The following is a 6,000-nucleotide window of genomic DNA, read 5'->3' on the forward strand; positions in this document are numbered from 1 at the left end:
GCACATCGCTGAAGTCAACAGAGTTTCCTTCAAATTTTCTTATATCCTGGAGCTCATGCATGGCCACCTCTTGCGTTGTTGGATTAATAACAGAGCTCTGACTGCCTGCAACCACCTCTGTGGATCCTGCGTTCTTACCACCCAGGTGGCATGGTATGAGGTCATGGTTCTGCAGGGACCCTGTATTCTGATCACTACCGCAAAATGTAGCAAGGTCGTGTTCCTGTCTGGATCCTGCATGCTTGCCACCGAGGTGGCATGGTGTGAGGTCACGGTCCTGTAGTGATCCTGTATTCTGATCACCACCACAAAATGTAACGAGGTCATGTTCCTGTACAGATCCTGTGCTTTGATTGTCAAGATGGAACACATCGTACACTTGTTCTTGCGACGTGCCTGCATTCTGAAAGCTGTGACTGTCACAACCTTCTGGTGGAGTTGTGTAAACGAAACAGTTGCCCTCACCGAGCAGACTGGCAGCACCCTGCAAGTTCTCAGACGCTGACCCTGTGGTGACTGCAGAAGACGCATCCTTGCGTACCCCCTGTTCCTTGATCTGTGGTGACTCAGAATCCAATGGATCCAATGGATTCTGCTTCTGCTTCACGCCCTCTGTCTGATCACCAATGGGTTGCTCCTCGAGTTCCTACAAAAATAATTAAACAATTTTGAGCTGGAAAAAAATACAACAAACAAATCAACCCAAAAAAGTTCTACAGTTATTGAAAACCCACCCACCCTTACACCCCAAACGAAAACCCACCCACCCTTACACCCCAAATGAAAACCCACCCACCCTTACACCCCAAATGAAAACCCACCCACCCTTATACCCCAAATAAAAACCCACCCACCCTTACACCCCAAATGAAAACCCACCCACCCTTACACCCCAAATGAAAACCCACCCACCCTTATACCCCAAATAAAAACCCACCCCAAATGAAAACCCACCCACCCTTACACCCCAAATGAAAACCCACCCACCCTTATACCCCAAATAAAAACCCACCCACCCTTATACCCCAAATAAAAACCCACCCACCCTTATACCCCAAATGAAAATGCACACACTCATAACCATGTATATGTTACAGGCATTAAGTGAAATGTTCAGGCATTACGCATAATGCCTGTGACCACTAGGCATTACATGTAATGCCTAAAAATACCAGGCATTACGTGTAAATCCCTGAAGATCATTGTCAGGCATGAAACCTGTTACAGGCATTAAGTGAAACCAGGCATTACGTGTAATGCCTGAAATGTTCAGGCCTGTGACCACTAGGCATTACACGTAATGCCTAAACCTATATAGTCTCTTGACGGCATAAATAGATCCCTGCGCCTTGAGTCCGAGTCTGGAGATACGCGCGCGATATAAGACTCCATATAACATAACATAACATATATAATGCCTGAAACCTCTCTGCAATTGTCATTGGTGAGGTTTCTGCTGATGTGTGTTGGTGGTTTGTGGGTGGTTTGTTGTGGTTGGTGGTTGGTTGTTTGGTAGTTGGTTGTGGTGGGTCGTGGTTGGTGGTTTGTTGTTGATTTGTTGTTGTTGTCGTTGTTATTGTGTGCATTCATTGTGATATGTTTTACTTGTGCAACACCATGTACTTGTGTAACACCATGCACTCGTCCCCACACACATACACTACTCTAGTAATTTATGATAGAAAAATGTCTAGGATGTGAGTCGCAACTTCCTAAGCCCTTTTGGTACTCACTGGTCTCAGAATGCAGTGTTTGCTGAAATGATCTTGGTACACACAAATCCATTTATGACCTCGGTCAGCCAGCGACTGCATGTCAATAATATCGATATGAGCCCGGGAAAGAATATCGTTTGATAGAATCGGTCGAACAACAACACCTTTGACTCTCGCTCGTTTCTTCTTCTTCCGACACTCTGCGCACAAAGATTTGTAAAGTTCTATCGCGCGCGTGGCATGGTATGTTGTCGTATTAATTTTCTTGTGCAACTCCTTCTCCATGCGATCACGACTGCCATGGCCTGTGGCCACATGCGCTCTCTTGACGATATCGTATGTTTCTTCAAGGGTAGCATAGTAGAGAATGGATTCCTCAGCTGTGTCAGTCCCTTTCTGTACAAGCCTTTCGATTTCACCGCATCTTAATACCTCGTGTTGTGTGTATTGCCTGAATTGCTTCAGGCAATAAGCGTCATTTTGAGAGTCAAATTTCAGGCATTACGTGTAATGCCTGGTATTTTTAGGCATTACGTGTAATGCCTAGTGGTCACAGGCATTACGCGTAATGCCTGAACATTTCAGGCATTACGTGCAATGCCTGGTTTCACTTAATGCCTGTAACATATACATGGCCAACAACAACAATTAAGAATAACTACAACACCAACACCAAGAACAATAAAATGCTCATTGCGACAAATACATGCCCATACATAAATGCTTGCACCGACACATCAATTTTCGCTCCCGTTTAACAGAAATTTCTTGCACAGAGAAAACCTTCTTTAAGACCTCAACAAATGTGAAAAGAATCGGGTCTTAAAAATGGGGAATCTTAAAATGAAGGTAAATTCACGGAGGTTTTGAAGAGATAATCTGAGAAATTAGCAAAGTTTAAAAAGTGGTTGGCATTAGATTGGGGGGTCAGGGGTCCACTGCAATAACAGCGTGAGTGACATTCAGACTTGTTCTGTCAGCATCTGAATCATTTACAGGGGAACCCCCCTTTTAAGACCTCAAACATTCTGAGAAAATTCGGTCTTAAAAAAGAGGGTCCAGCTTTATAATGGAGGTACATTTTCTTTACTTTACTTTACTTTATTTGGTGTTTACCGTCGTTTTCAACCACGAAAGTTATATCGCGACGGGGAAAGGGGGATGGGATGGGATAGAGCCACTTGTTAATTGTTCAGACCTGTTTACCCCCATAAGTGTTTTGGAGTAATGCTCAGCCCCAAAAATAGTAATCCTGGCACAAAAATAGTAATCATCCAGCATTCGTCGCCAATTACAACGCACATGACAACTGTGTCTGCGAAACGCAATCATGCACATATATCCATCATTCACGAACAAAACACATCAGTCAGTTTTTGTAGTCATCATAATTTCAAAGAAGATCACATCAAAAGCACATGCATCACTGATTCTTTTTCTTTTGCTCGTAGTAGGCCTTTTTCAGTGTGTCAAGCGCTTCTCTACTGTACTTGCGCTTGCCGAATGAGTGAGGGCGAGACTTCACCACTAGAATAAGGCTCTCCAGCGTCTCATCAGACAGACATAATCTCTGGTCAGTCCTGTGCTTTTTCACCCCATTTTGCCATTGAAAAAAACAATGCCAAACATGTGAATTGATAAAAATAAAAAAATAAAAAAATAAAAAAAATTTTGTTTACTTTTTTTTATTTATGAAAATCGTAGTCTTGACACGGATAGCGGAATGGCGTATTTTTTGCAGAAAATCGTAATAAATTACGCCAAAATCGTAAGGGTAAACAGGTCAGCCACTTGTTAATTGTTTCTTGTTCACAAAAGCACTAATCAAAAAATTGCTTCAGGGGTAAAAGGAGAAACAGAATCCGTTAGTCGCCTCTTACGACATGCTGGGGAGCATCGGGTAAATTCTTCCCCCTAACCCGCGGGGGGGTAGGTACATTTTCAGAGGTTATGAAAAAAACCAGGTTTTAACAAGAAGAGCAAACGCTCGATCGAGTCACTTTCGCAGTTCTGAATATTATATGAGGCATCAGATGGACAGGAAGAAATTGCTATTCACAACACAATGAGTCACGTTCACATAAAATTTGAGCCCGGTCACTTTTATAGTTTCCGAGAAAAGCCCAACGTTAAGTTGTGTGTTGCCGAACAGAAAAGGCTAGTTATCTCCCTTGTTTTTCTGATAACGTTCGTAAAAGGCTACAGATGTAAATACTTTGATGTAAAGAATAATCCTACAAAGTTTCAATCACATCCGATGAACTTTGTCAAAGATATAAAATGTCTAATTTTTCCTTTGACGCTGACCTGTGACCTTGAAAAAGGTCAAAGGTCAACGAAACCATCGTTAAAGTGTAGAGGTCATTGGAGGTCACGACTAAACAAAATATGAGCCCGATCGCTTTGATAGTTTCCGAGAAAAGTCCAACGTTAAGGTGGTGTCTACGGACGGACGGCCGGACGGCCGGCCGGACAGACTAACACTGACCGATTACATAGAGTCACTTTTTCTCAAGTGACTCAAAAATGAGGAAGTCTTAAACGACGGGTTCCACTGTATTGGTTTTCATTCAAACACACACAGAGGAAGGCGTAACCAAACTTACCTGATCCAAATTGATCCAGGCTGGATGACAAACTTGACAATCAGAGAGATGGTCACATGTGATGCTTGCCAAATCTATCAGCAAACACAGCAAAAATAACATGCAAGGTGCATCAACAGCAGCAAAAACAAACAAAACACTGACATTTTAATACAAAAACAAACAAAACACTGACATTTTAAAACGAAAAATAAATGTACGGGCTTGAATACTCATGTTTAGCAGTATTGTGATTTTACCATGATATATGAAAAACCTCAAGCAACAAATTTGTGTGTACAATTGCATCGATATCCCCTCTGTGTCTGTGTGTGTCTGTGTGTGCACGCGCGTCTATGCTTGTTACATTTATACGGTACACACCTTCATCTTTGTATCGCTTGTCTCACATTGAGACACGGCGCAAAAATATGATTAAAATAAGAACAAATACTTTGTCTGTCTTTACAAAACAAAATTCTACCTTTAGCACACACACACACACACACACTAAAGTGACTGACATACAGACCATACTTTTTGTTGCCTTGTCATCATAAACAAACTTTTTTTTTTTTTTGGGGGGGGGGCTTATCATCTCAGTGAGAACTGAGCACTGTGTGACTGACTGTGCTCAAAGTAATCATCTCACTAGACAACATATTGTTTTAGATCAGCTTACTGGGAATAACAGACAAAAGGAGGGAATGGGATATGGCTAGTATACCCAAGAACTAACAAGCAAAATTAGCTTCACAAGGAAACTTGAAAACCTAAATGGCACAAATAGTGCGAAAACTGAAGAAGAGGTCATTTCAAGGCTTAATGCAACCTTCCACAAGTTACATGCAATGTCACAGATTAAACGACCAATTTACCACCCTATGGGATATGTTTACCACCCTATGGGATATGTTTACCACCCTATGGGATATGTTTACCACCCTATGTAAAATGTTTCTTGTAACCGAATGCTTTCAATTTTCCCCGAGTGTTGTATTTGGCCTGTTGTATCTGACTGCCCACATGTTCCAAAAGATGAAGCTGGTTCCCTCCCCTACTTGCAGCTGTGGTCTGGAGGATCCAACCACAGACCACATCCACCAGAGATGCCCCATCATGCATCTTGGAAAGCCTAAGAAAAACCGTGTGAACAACTGCTGTCCCCCTCCCCTGCCAGCTGTTCAGAGGAAAGGAGGACCCAAAGAAGACAGTATCATTTGTCTTGCTGTCCAGGCTGACTACATGGGTGTTACTGGGAAAAATCAAAAAACCTGAAAGGCAGGGGTCCAAAATGCTCAAGTTTGAAAGAAAGTTTCTGGACACCGACGAAACCAAATCATAATAAGCAAGATGGCGGCAAATCCAAGGGAGCGAACCGAGAAAGCACGCGAACCGGTGTCAAAAGTCGGATCGGAACCGCTGCTCGTTATTTCAACTTAGCGAAACGAAGCTTTTTTTTTTTCTTTTTTTTTTGAAAACCCGGAAAACCGGAATTTCCGGCTTCAGATTTTTTCAAAAACCGGAAATCCGGCAAAAGCCGGAAGAGTAACACCCATGTGACTATATAGACGTGTGATCGACAAGAAGGAGAAGCACAGAGGAGAAGACCCCCCCAATTTCTTCTCTTTTAAGACCTTTTTTCATTTATAGCCCTGTAAATTTACCCCCATTTGTTTTATTTTATTTTTTTTCTCGGG

This window comes from Littorina saxatilis, linkage group LG1, assembly GCF_037325665.1.
Source record: "Littorina saxatilis isolate snail1 linkage group LG1, US_GU_Lsax_2.0, whole genome shotgun sequence".
NCBI classification, from domain to species: domain Eukaryota; kingdom Metazoa; phylum Mollusca; class Gastropoda; order Littorinimorpha; family Littorinidae; genus Littorina; species Littorina saxatilis.